At 45.1% G+C, this 14020-nt stretch overlaps 1 long non-coding RNA gene across 1 annotated transcript in view; it reads right to left on the bottom strand.

Moving 5' to 3' along the window:
• Nucleotides 1-14020, bottom strand: part of LOC147262645 (uncharacterized) — a 37555-nt gene that overhangs the window by 23001 nt on the left and 534 nt on the right. The window lies entirely within an intron of this gene.

The following is a 14020-nucleotide window of genomic DNA, read 5'->3' as shown; positions in this document are numbered from 1 at the left end:
AAATCCCCACTCAAACACATTTTAGTGTCAGAAAACCAACTGCAAATGTCCCAGCACTACCCCACAAATGCATGATTTTGTGCTTAAAAAAAAAGAGTTGCCATGCCCCAACGTCTTGTTATAAATTCCTGATTTTTTTTGCCCAAACTGTGGCTTCAATTGTCTCAATGTTGCCACCAGAAAGATGGCTTCCATCATGTAGTTCCTCACTTATGGTAACGTGGTCTATGTTCTGTCGGGAGTCATGCAGTGGACTCCTGCTCACCAGCACAATGAGAGCAGCCAGACTTCTTGTTCGAGTGCTGAGCATCAACATCTTAAGTGTAGGAGAACTGTGGTTTAATGGTTTGCTTCTTTGTGTCTTCATCATATTACATGCAGAGTTAGAGAACATTCAGCCTCGTCTTCGGCAGAACCGCTGCTGAAATAAAAAGAGTGAGGAAGAGGAACAGAGCGAGAGGGTGGGATGGGGGAGTTCTAGGGAAGAGGGCCAATGGAAGGCATCCAACAGGATCAGTGAGTAGGGCACCCTGCCAATGGCAGGCGCGCACACACACACACACACACTTGCGCACATACACACACACGCACACACAGTTTATATCTGCCCCGCCTCTCTCCCTCAAGGAATCCCTTGTATGCCCGGCAGGGTGGAGGACATCCACCAGGCTTCAGTAGCTCACCCTGGTCCATCACTCAGTCAGACGCTGGTCTGCAGGCGGATGGCGGTTTTAGGGAGGAACCATGTAACAGAGCCAGAGTGACCCCAGAATTAATCCAAGAGTTAATCCCCCAGTAACTGAACTGCAGGAAACACTTTACAATATCATGACGTTCCTTAAAGAACAAGCAGCGTTTTGTCACGATGAGTTCTGGCACCAGGATCATCTCCGCTCATCCGCACGCTTTCTCTCGCAGCGAGGTACGTCTCTGATGGGGACCTCCATGTTAAGGTCACGGCCGAGTCTTTGGCCTGACGATCATTCAGGAAAAGAGTGTCAAATATGAGTCCAAGCAACATTTCAGTCACAATTGGGGAATTTTTTATCTTTTGCTTTTTATGACTTAGAATACAAAATGATGGAAATGTGACTCGTGGCACCTCAAGAGACAGAAGATGACAAAATTTAGTGTTACGCAGCCGACTAGCGCTAGTTAGCATTAGCCTCAGGACGGAAGCAAAGACGCCAGCTAGCGTTTGGTGCATTTTAGGATTGACTTGGTATCAATGGCAAATTTATTGTGATCTTCCTCTTTTTCTAGATTAAAGCAACCACTGAAGAAGCATGTTTCTCAGTTAATGACTGTTTGTGAACCAAACTTCTTAATGAATTTAGTTTTATCTGGTTTGAAACTTTAAAAAAATCAGTGTTTTGGAGATACTGGATGCCAACTTTCATTAATGTTCTCCTATATCAGTCACAGCAACCGTCTGTTACAGCTGCACAACGGTTATAGATATGTGGTCCATGCGTATATAAGCTTGTCAGCTTATGTTCAGCTCTGGGCTTACGGATGGTAAACGCCATTGTTGGAGAGCCAATCAGTAAAATGCACATCGACTATTAAAAGGAAGGACTTGTTGATGGGAGAGTAATCTGGTTACAGTTTCCACATGCCACCACGAATCCAAACACAAGAGCACATATGTAAAAACAGTAACACACCATGTCCAGCTCCAAAATCCATTTAAGATCCATGTTCAGTTATCACAGGCTGACAGCCCATGTAGCCACAGCACTGTCGACCATTTGCATAAGAAAGAAAGAAAAAAATCAAAACAAAAAAGCTTTAGAGCCACTGGGTTGGAGAGCTACCACCAATCAAAGTTCAGGAGACAAAGGGAGAGTTGTGACTCTGCGTTGTGCTCTTTCTTCCCAGGAGGAGAGAGAAACCACACGTATGTTCCTGCTGATTCCCATCAGACTGAAGCCTCGAGGGTCACCAGTCACAGAGTTTTACATAACAAATGTCCTGAGAGTAATAACACGTGCTTGTAATGTTTACATTGAGATTTTCATCTTTTTATTACTGGAATGTTCATCTAAACAGCCACAACATTCTTATTTCCCTGCAAAACCTTAAAAAAAAAAAACCTTATCATGAGATCGGAGGCAAAATCAGCCTTTGCTCCCTTTAGATGAACAAGCTAAAAGCAACACTTGACACGATGTTGCCCATCTTTGTTTTTTGTGTTCATCTACTAAGATTACACACACACACACACACACACACACACACACACACACACACACACACACACACACACCAGTTTCCTGTCAGGAAAATATAATCCAATTTACCAAAATGGGATTTAACTTCATTTGTCTGTTTCAACTCTTTAGCACGTTGACATTTTTTCCACTCAAAGCTGATTTACAACATCAACACTGTTCAAATCCTTTAATTTTCTCTACTTTTCTTCTTTGAAACGAACACAAATATTTCTTGTGGGTTTTGACTGAATCGGCGAGCTCCAATACAGATATTCAGGTGTGCTGGCTCACCCAACAAGGCACAAGGGTCCGATATCAACATCGGGGTCGGAAACCAGCAGCTAAATGCCGAGTCTGCTCTCATGAAAGCCTGAATGTCCTGCTGGTTCCACAGGGGGACTGACGTATCGATCTGGATTGATCGCGTATATAAATGAATATTTAATAACCTGTTGCCACGTTTGTGCGGAACTCTGCCGTTCAAATATTTTGTCTCGGGTTGATGAATGTTCTTCAACCTACATTAAAAAGGCCGTTATCATTTTAAGGATATTATTAGAACTTGTAAGGAACGTTCCCTGCCAGCTGACGGAAGTGAAACTGCTCTTGCGGGTCCTGGCCCAGGACCCTGCTGGTAGGACCCCCCCGCCCCGGCTGGCGCTTTCCTCCGGCCCTGATAAGATGCTATCAGAAGCCCTCTAAGCACTTGAGAGGCACTTTAGGAGAAGATCGCAGCCATTACCATGAAAAGTAAAAGATCCAGGTCGTATTGATGCCAGATTAATACCGACCAACATGTTATTGATTCCCCCCTCCCTCTTCTACTCTGGACCTGTGGCACTGATCTTATTTTCTGATGGGGCAGTGTTTTGTGGCCTGGCCTAGGACGCTGCCCTCCTCCTCCTCCTCCTCCTCCTCCTGCTCTTCTTCATTGGTGCGAGGCTGCTATCTACAGTTTCACAGGGCCATCCTTTAAAAGGCCAAGAGCAAAGGCTCGCCGTTATCAGCTGATGTTATTCAATTGTTACAGGACAATCAGGGCCATTAGCTGGCTGTGTTAAATAATGCATCCGCTTTAAAGTGGGGGGGGGGGGGGCTTATCTCTTCTACGCTTGTGTGTTTTTTTAACATTATTAGTATAGAAGTGTAATGAAAGGCTCCTGGCTGATTGGTACTGATATACCTCGAAATTCTCCACAACAACAACGGCACATAAACAAACACTGACCTTTTTAATGAAGCCTGCTTTATCTGCTTCTATTTAAAAAAAAAAAAAGAGGACAAGAAGAAGCGGAAACGCTGGCGCCGAGATAAAAATGTATTTAAATGCGCTCATCTAGCGGCGCAGACAATCGATCAGGATGCGGCGGCTCAGGAGCAAAAGGGACGGCGGAGATATAGGCCACTATGTTGCTATGAGACACAAAAGAGAGGGAGAGATCGAAGAGGAGGAAGGAGGAGAAAAGGGAGGATGAGAGGGAAGGATGGAGGAAGGGATGGCGGCAGGCGAGCGATAACCGCTATGTCTTCAGTCACAGATTTACACAGGCCATTGCACTCCCATTCTCCCTGCTTCTTATCAGCGGAATTATTGAGCAGTGTGGCATACCATTAAAAATTCTGCTTAGATTTCACAAAAATCAAATTGCGTAAGGTAATGAACGCAGCTTTCAAATGGACTCCTCACTGATACCCGCTCTCAGCAGGCAGAAATACATCTCAGTCATAATTCCCTATCTTTATTGTACTTCTACACAGACTTAACTACGCTGCCAGCGCAGGGGAAAGCTTAATAATCGCTGTTGCCCTTGATGTTAAAAGGATGATTTTGTGGCTATTGCTTTGCAGCGACCCCCCCACCCCCCCACCCCCACACACACACACACAGTCACTATCCTACCACTTTTATCTCCATCTAGCTGCTTTAACTCATCCCTTCTTCGCTCTAGTTTCTCTGAAGGCCACACCGCAGGGCAAGGTCAGGTGGCTGCCTCCAGAGAGCGGGAGAGATGAAGCATTCGCTCACATGGCGTCGATCTTAATTTATGGCCCAGACATATTAAAATAAAGACAAGGTTCTGTTTTCTGCAGTCGCAAGACGCAGCTGAAGGAGAGGCGAGGGATGTTGCTGTACCTTCCAACAGTCATAAATCTGCCCACTGACACGTTCAGTTGAAATCCAGCCTCAGAATTCCAACTGACGAGAGGAGAGAGATTCTCATTCGCTCTGTTGCTTCAGCAGCAGAGACAAGACCAGACTAAAGAACTTCATGAAGCCAAATCTCACCCCACGCGCCTCGGTCATCACATCCATTGAGGACATCAGTCCAAAATGGCGGCACCGCTACCGTTGAAAAGTGGTGGAGTTTCTCTTCAAGGCTTCTATAATTTTTGATCAACTGAATAGATGTACGTCTTTGTCTCAGAATACACGGGAGGAATCAGTGGAAGTATGTCCTCCTCCAGAACTGTAGGTGGCAGTATGTCCTCTTCCAGCTGTTTTTCATTGGATTTCACTGATAAATGTCACAGTGGGACGGGAACCCACAAACTCCGGGGCTGATTTAGGGTCGATTAAAGCAGGGTGGATCAGTCCGCTGAGTGCCACTCTGAAAAGTGAGATTTCACCGCAGTGTTTCCCTCGATATTCAGTCCAGTTGAAGTTCCACTGACACAATAATTAGATTCTTACCAACAACTTAGAGGCGTCGGGGAAAAGACAGACTTCAATTCAAACACTTTTTTGAAACAAATGTTTGTGCATTTCTCTTGATGACGCCTTTTCATCAGAACCGTCGCGGGTTAAATACAACAACACTCGCGGGCCAGTGTGGGCCCAGGAGGAGGGCGCACACGCCTGCGTCCGCTGGATCTGTCGAGGTGCGTTCGTTTGACTTTGAGAGGCACGACTTCAGTCAGGCTAACGTGTTTATCTGCATTGTGCACCACAATAAAGAATATAAGATGAGTTGGAAGAGATGGTTCTCTCTCTGCAAAGGGACGTGAAGAGAATCGGTTCCTGCAGTATAAAAATGGACAAACTCTGGGTTTGGAGGTCGGGATGATGGATGGGTGTGTAATGTATCTGTCTTTCAAGCAGCAGACCAGAGTCTGCACCCTGTCACAAACCTGCAATTACCATTTACATTGACCATAACCACAGTCTTCCCCTTTAACCACCCTAACCATTAAATTAACCATACCTTCGTTTCCAGCCTGAGGATTTTTAAAAACGTTAACACTGGATGTAAAAATAGCCGGTCAGTATCAGTCAGCTGATACGACAGTCTTCATGCACGTTGGATCATGTCAGCACCAACACAGAACTGGACAGTACAGAACTCAGCTCCCTGTCTGCCCGGCGCCCACCCCCCCACATGTCCTGGGCGAGAAAACAATACACCTCTGTGTAAGACACAAATTTAAAAAAAAAGAAAAAGAAAAAAGAATTCGATAAAGAAATGAAAATATGTACTGCTCAGATTAAATGAGTCTCCTCCTTTCCATTTTATAAGGTTTTTAACCTTTTTTTTCAGTGTGCGAGTATTTCTCCAGTTTTGATCGTTTAGAACTTGTCACCTCATACGTAATGACATCAACGAGAATGATCATTTTGAAGAATTTTGGCAAAAGCTGCATCGCCAGAACCGAAATCTGCCAAAAGAAGTGTGTGTGTCGTTCTCACGGGCTGAGGTCTTTTCATCATAAACTTGCTCCAGGGGTCAGAGGTCAGCGATAGCAACAAGATCGCCTCTGTAGTTTAAACACAGAGACACATGGAATACTGTGTGTGTGTGTGTGTCTCACGGGTTCAGGTGTGAAGCCCAGAACTAAAGAATGTGTGTTAATAGAGAGAGAGAGGGAGCGAGCGAGCACCTGATCCCGTTTCCTCAGCATGAATCGGCTCCAACACTTCCTCCGTGCTGAATAATTTGTGTGCATCGAGAGAATGAACCGGAGAGAGGAATCTGGCTCAGTCCTTCATGGAAATTTCTCCAGAACTTTTACTTTTGCTAACACAAACACAGCGACACTTGAGTCCATCCATTACAGAGAAACAGAAACGGGCAGCATGAGAATCGAGTTACAGCGTCTGGAGATGCTGCTGGTGCTATCTGAGGGTCCGCTGCTGTGATTCATCAGTCACGAACTGCACAAAGACCACGTTGTTTATTTTATGGAAGGAGTGACATTTGAACATGACATGTATATAAACAGTGACGATTTGTCAGACAAACTTCACTGCTCAGAAGGATCCAGTTCCATTGAACTTAATGTCAGCCCCGCACCCCCGCTCCCAGTCATCCAAGACCAAAAATAACAACCCAAAGCCCAAACACTGTCCTCTCTGTGGCTTCCTGGCACTCTCTCCATCTGGCTGGCCTTTCCCTGCAGCCAGTATCAGTGTGATGTGCCAAAGCGACAAACTGCACGCCACGCAGATCTTGCCTTGCCTCTCCTCTGCGGCTAGTTAGCCTGCTAGCGTATTCAGCTGCCTGCCCGTGTGTTGGTCTGTACCCTGCTGGGCTTCTCCAATCAGAGGCCTTAGCCTGTGCAGCCCCTAATCCAACCACAGGCTTTACCCCACCAGCTCAGTGTAATCACACAGCTAATTCACAGGCGGACGGGAGGAAGGCAATCCGTGACGGACGTTTTTTGTGCAACTAAGAATGAGCTCCCCGGTGACCAGGGGAGGTGGTGGAGTGGGAGACTGTCAATGAAGGGGCCGTGAAAAGATGGCTCCGGAAAGGCGAGATGCGAGGGGAATAGATGAATAGCAGAAAAGGGCTCCAAGATAGAAGTGCGAAATAAGGAAAATGTTTGGAGTGCATAAAAAAAGGGGGGACATGAATCTGTTGCAGTCTTTCGCCAAGAGAGTGTTGAAAGAGCTATTGTGAGTTGGAACAGTCTATATTACTCAATAAAGGCTTTGATGAAAGGCGAGTCTCTGTATTAATTTGGATAAGAAACCTTTGCCTCCGTGCCCCTTTTCTCTCTCGGCTCCCATCCACGACACCTCTGTGGTTTAAAGCAGTGTTCGGTTTCAGTTCAGCAAGCCAAGTCATTACATTTCAACATGTCGCACCTTTCAGAGGGGAATTAACTAGCGCTGTTATTTCTTCATTCCCCACACGCCGGGACCCAGAGGGACAAAAAAAAGAAAAAAAAGAAAAAGAGCGGTGTCGATATTTTGACATTGTCAATGCGTGCCTGTGTGTGTGTGTGTGTGTGTGTGTGATGTGTGAACGTGCCCTCTGACTGTCCTCAGAACAGCAGCAGCGTCCTCATTGCTAATTCCAGATGAACTGGGGAGGTGCAGGGAGCTTGGCTGTCTGCCTGATTTGAACCAGGCAACAAAGTCCAGTGGATCTCTCTCACACTTCACATGTCAATAGAGGAGGTAAACACGGCGATACCAGTCGGCAGGTAGGGGCTGCGTTAATGTCAAGGTCAGAATAAACGCACAAGATTAAGAAGACAATGAACGCGGAGGATGTGTGCAGAAATCAAAATGGGACAAAAGGACTAGATGAGGTAGAGATACTTGGGCTAAATCCTCCCCAAAATGGCCGAAACAGGATTCGTAGTCATATTTGTAGTCCCTTTAAAGGGCATGTCACATGACATCACATCAGACAAGATGATAGAGACTTTTCTCTTGTATGTGCTGCACAAGGGAGTGGAGACCCATGCTAGTTAGCTTAGCACAATGAATGGGAGTGGATGGGAAGTGCTAGCATCAACTTGATCAGGGTCTTGATTTGTCCAGCAGAAACCCCACTCATCCTCTCTTGCTTACTACATCGGCCATGATTAGGAGCAGCAAAACGTCTTGTTTTGAGGTGCTGTGAGAAATCACTGCGCCCAGTTGGGGAAAGTAGTTCTGGTTACGTATCTGACATTCTAAATTGTATCTAAATTTACATAAAAATATATCTTGCAATTTAACTGTTGAAAGAAAAATGTGTTTGATGGCTTTTGAGCGAGGTATGCTAACACTTCCCATCCACTAGCATTCATTGTGCTAAGCTATCTGGTGCAGCTCACGGCTATCAGATGCACACATAGCGGAGAGGAGGGTGTCCATCTTCTTCTGTGTTTCTGTAAAAGATGGACGATAAGCAAATCTCCCAAAAAGTTGGCTTTTGTTGGATCGGCAGGTCATCCTCGTCCATCTAGGAGTTCTTTAACCACGTTCGACTGTTTCAGAGGATGCTGCGCCTCAGTTACACCTATTAACATCTTCATGTTTGATCTGTTGTTTAATGGCGCAGACGTTTTTTCTGTTCCAGGTGAGTTGCACTCATCAGCCCTCACAGCTCCTGTTTAATCACCCGATGATTTACTTGCACAAGCAAGTCGAGCTGCATGAGACGTTTGAGCCGCATCAATTGGTTGAAGAGACGCATTTTTTGCTGCGTCGCTACCTGTCTGCATGAGTCAGAGGAGGAGCCAGTGGGGGGCTGGAAGCCAGGTGAGGTTTACAGAAGTAAATATGCTCTCATTAGCGGCACCCACAAGTGTTTCTGTGTGGTAATTTGGTCGACCGAACGAGAGCCTGAAGGGAGAAAAACAGGCGGAGGGAAAGATGGAGCGGCTGATAGGGGGAGAAGGTTCTGTTCTCCAAAGTAACGCTGTTGTTATGGAGGCTTTCATGTTTTTATTGACAATTACCCTGAGAACAAACAGCCGAGCCTATCGAGGTGGAATGTGTTTGTCTGCAGTGTGGAGTGTGAAGATCTATGTCCAACACATCGAAAACACAAAAAACACAATATCTCACTGCATCAAGGTACAGAATATTTTCAAACGGCAGGCAACACACCGCTACGGTTCCAGAGTGCAAGCAAAATCTCTCCAAATGCAATCAAGGAAAATACCATTCAAGGTCGAGGTATCAGGGCCTCACAATGCTACATACCAACAACCAGGAAAAAAGCACTTGCGTGTCATTGCAAGCTCGCCAAAAAAAACAACAACCGCGATAGAGAACTCAACGTCTCGAGAACCTGCGGGGCAACCACAGATGCTAGCCATGCTTTCAGCATTGATAATAGTGCAGTGTAAGTGTGAGGAGCTACGGAATTAGTCACCGAATTACGAATCACGGCCGGTGCAACTCCAAAACTCCGCACGGTGTGGAAGTGGAAGTTTCAACACATTTTCAACCATTAGTTTCCAACACTAATGAAGTGTTTGGATTCAAATCTCTGAATTTCCTTTACATGAGCAAAAGTAGTGCTTTGACTGATTAAACTTTGAAGACAGATGTCAAGTTTGAAATCCAAAGGTGAGTATTGAAATTATTGTGCCAAATAGCAAAGGGTAGTTTCAGGTCTACTTTCTCAGTAACCAGGACTGGAAAATATGAAACTTAGGGTTCTCTGTGGAAACCTGCTGACGCCTACTTTTGTTTTGTTTTTTAAATCACTGGTGGAAGAATTGATTACAATTTCAAGAAAACTCTTCAACTCCTATCTTTGATTGTAGGAGGTGTGACAAGTGTCTCAACTTATTTTTCTGTGAGGAATTAGACGTGAAGGTTTCAGTACGACTGCTTTCCGGCAGTTATTAAAAAGGACATGAGGTGAGGAGTGCAGCTGAGAGGAGGGGGGAAACATCAAAACCAGAGAGAGAAACTTTTTGTGGCTCCAAACCAGCATTCAGGTGTTGATGTATCCGTCTCTCTCTCTCACACACACACACACACTCAATATTCACACGCCCAAAACAAGGAAGCAGAGGAGATGAGTGTCAAACCACCAGAGGAAAATGCTGCTCCAGAGGTCTTTATTAACTCCACTGACAACTCCTGCTTTTAACCACAGCTAGGTCATGTCTCTCACACACACACACACACACACACACACACACACACACACACACACACACACACACACAAACAGGAAGACACACACACGAGCACCCTGCCACCAAATTGGACAGCGACCAAAACTGTTGGTGGCACCTGCATTGTTGAGACATGTTCCCTCTTATTTAGCCACAGCAACCCTCTCCAAAATAGCTGTGAGCACCCAAAACACACGCGCACACACACACACACACACACACATTTGGTTGTTGGTGTGTTCAGCAGGAGACAGTGTGTATTACCTGTTTTAGTTGTGGCCAAGCTTGGGGAGGGGGGGGGGGGGGTAGTGCAGGATTAAGCTTGCTGGTTGACATTGTGCCAACTTGAAAATCAAGCACACACGCACACACACACACACACACACACACACACACACACGTCCTGTATTTAAGACGTCCCTTTTGTTCATGCCCGCTTCTGATTTCTTTATAATCCTGCAGCCCCAAATGAAAGTGTGTGTGTTCTTGTATGTGTGTGACATCTGCTGAATTGTCGGAGGCTGTGTGAGTGAGAAACACCTTGTGAGATTAGTCTCTTCAGAAATTGGCTGATGTGTTAACGTATCTTTTCCTGCGGACACAGTGTGAGTGTGCGCGCGAGTGCGCGCGCGCGTGTGTAACGCTGAGTCCAGTTCCTTGTGAATGATGTGAAATTGCATATTGTTGGTGGGGTTAAGAGGGGTTACATTAACTTAAAGTGGTGTTTTCTGAGCTGGTGTTTACAGCAAAGATGTTTGCTACCCACCGAGAATTGAACACACACACACACAAGCACGCACGCGTGCACACACACACACACACACACAAGCACGTGCACACGCACACACACAAGCATGCGCACGCACACACACACACACACACACTGGGGTAATTTTGTTTGCTGAACAAAAACACGACATTGATGAGCCCAAACTGAGGTCACTGAGTATTCACTGAATCGCCCTCTAAGAGTGTTAATAATCCCAATATTCCTCCTCCACTGAGGTGCGCCTCCCTCCTCCTCAGCTCCACAACCATCTGCTCCAAACCTCCTTCATGAAATTACATTATAACTGATTTGTTTGGTGCTTTACCAGGTCTAACAGGTGTCAGATTCAAACTGTCCTCCTGTTGCTAGAGTTAAGACTGATTAATATTTGCAAGCTTCACACCTGCATTGCTAATAAATCCGATGGAACCGATGTGGTATTGGTTGAAGGCATGCAAGTCCAAAACCTCAAACATGACAAAGCCGAGAGGTCGTGTTTCTTTTTTAAAATGTTAAAAGCTACAACAGGAGAGTTTAGCTAACATGCAAGTTAACTAGCAGGTCAATCAGAGGCCTGAGCTTCCACACAACACCTTGGCTGAGACGTCGCATTTTAGCATGAACAGGAAACTTGTAACGTCCAGACGTAGTCGACTGACAATCAGTCAACTCTTTTCAAACATCACACACTCATTTTACTGCAGGGTGTGTGTGTGTGTGTGTGTGTGTGTGTGTGTGTTCAGCTTCTCCTCCTCACCAGAGACGACCACAGGCCTGCAGCGTTGTACCTGACTAACTGGCCACTGAGCTAAGGGTCGGTCAGGTGATCTGAGGGCCGCCGCAGAAAACCAACAACACACATGAAAGCAAAACGCCGAGTCAACACACTCGCTGCAGACCGACGCATTGTTTGTGAAGAAAAGCCAGTGCTGTTGAATTAAGGCAGAAAAAAAAACAGTTTGGCTTAATTACTGTCGCATAATACCAATTATTTTGTCTCCACACCCTTATCTTAATTACTTCAAAAGACCAACTTCAATTAGGACGTGAAAACTTCATCTAGAACTGCTAGTCCAATCCTCAGCTCCCCACGGAGGCAACGTCACTCAATTACACACACACACACAATCTGTTATACACAAGCTGAATCTTACCAACAAATTTGCTGATAATTAATTGACATGCCAGGCATAATATTCAGCATAAATAAATGAGCATTGTTCTGAAAATGAAGATGAAAGCGTAGCAATTAATTCCCTGAATCGGTACACAGCGAACCAGTAGCCGTCCAAATTATTCGGCGTGTGTAAGATTCCAGTGAAATGTCAGCGATTTATCTAATCAGAGGGTTTAAATTAGACAATGCGCAGTTATATATTTCAGAGGGAAAAATCAGGTCATTAAGAGCTCTAAGTGGAGGAACTCCTAATAATAGACGGACTTGAATTGGGTCCATGTAGGCGTCTGTTCTCATATCGCTGCTTTCTTAAATCTTTCAATGCTACACCGGACAGTAAAGAGGAGATTTCTGGATTAAATTAATCTTATTCTGGCAGGAGAAGGAGATGAATGGTTGCTCTGTAAACTATAGATCAGCGCTGACTACGTTTACTCACATGGCAATAATCCCACTATTGACCTTAATGACTTAAGCCACGCCCACATTGCATCACTCTGTTCTACATCCAAGTTTCCATTTGGAATTTGACCTGAAATCTTTCTGTTTTGTCGGTGTATTTTCGAGAGTTTTCTTGCCAAATAATGCAGAGAAATAATCTTGGGAGTCGTTTTTGTAACCCTTGCGTGGCGCTGAACGTGGAGCGTCGATGGCAGTTTGACTGATTGGGTGTCACAAATCGCTGCACAAAAAATTAAGAGCCCCGAGATTCAAGCGTATAGAACTGAAATGTCCACAGCTCAGTTCAATAACGTATCAAAGATACAACGAAACTTGATTCTTGTTTACTCCGACTGTGACCATATTCAGGTTTTATGGCAAAACTTACAGATATTACATCAGGAAACATGAAATATGAGGTACCCAAGAAGTATTATTAACATTTTTGATTGTAAATGCAACGATGTAAAACTTAAAACAATCACTAAAACCGCTGTTGCCAGTATGATTTTTAAATCAAATTATGATTTTTAAATAAAATTATTATCTTAATCGTAAACCAGCTACATTTCAGCTGCTGCCATCGATTTGTAGCATTTTAAAGTGTTACTTCACCCAAAAAAGAGCAAGCCTTGTGTATTTAGCTTGGAGCTAACGGAGGCGGAGCGTTAACAACAACAAAAATGTCCAAAAACCTCTGTTTATAAAATCGTAAGGTCATCATCCAGAATAATCCAAGCCTTCTTCATCCAGCCGTAAACTCGGTGACCCACAAACACTTCACTATCAACTCTCATACTGTATGTTGCTTTGTTGCCGTTGCTGTCGTTAGCATCATTCACTGTTAGCATCATGCTAACGTCGCTTGCTTTTTTCTACATTCTGGACTCACAGGGAAATAATGAATGGCTACTTGACAGGCAGAAAGTACACTTTTTGGTTGTAATATCACTTTGTGCCTTTCGCCGTATCCACAAACTACACAAACAAAAAAAATTTTTTTTTAAGCAAAACAGCCGGTAACTTGTGCCTAGTTGATAGTGCCTGGTGCAATTGACTGTGTGGTATTTTCAACCTGATGCATTGTAGGAAACAGTCCTCCCCCGTCTTCACGTACCTAAATGTTACATAAAGTCAGCAGAACTCAGCAGCCTGTCAGCCGGCGAGGGGCTGTTGACACAGTCTCGTCTCGGCTTTGAAAAGAGCCTTTAGTGTCAGCTAAGAGCGGGTTGAGAGGGGTAAGTGTGTGTTGGGGGGGAGGGTGAAGAAGAATGGGGTGATACTGGGTGTGTTTGAGGGGAGATGAAAGCTAATGTGGACCACTGGTTGCAAGTCTGGCTACAGAATGAAGGCTTGGGAGGTGTTGCCATCCTAAACTGGGAGGAGGTGGTTTCATGTCGAAGAGACTCTTTCGGTGGGTGAGTTACAGGGAGGGGGGGGGTTGTTCTTGTCCCTGACCCGTGTCTAAGTGGCGCTGCAATGTTTACTGCGAGGAAGGAAGCTGTCAACTGTGTTTGCTCCCATCTCAGCATGACGGAGCGACCCACCCCCACCAATGTACAGACA

Source organism: Aulostomus chinensis, chromosome 4, assembly GCF_037954235.1.
Source record: "Aulostomus chinensis isolate RoL2024-O1b breed Wild chromosome 4, RoL_Achi_v1.0, whole genome shotgun sequence".
In the NCBI taxonomy this organism is placed as follows: domain Eukaryota; kingdom Metazoa; phylum Chordata; class Actinopteri; order Syngnathiformes; family Aulostomidae; genus Aulostomus; species Aulostomus chinensis.
This window is presented reverse-complemented; position numbering and strand designations above follow the sequence as displayed.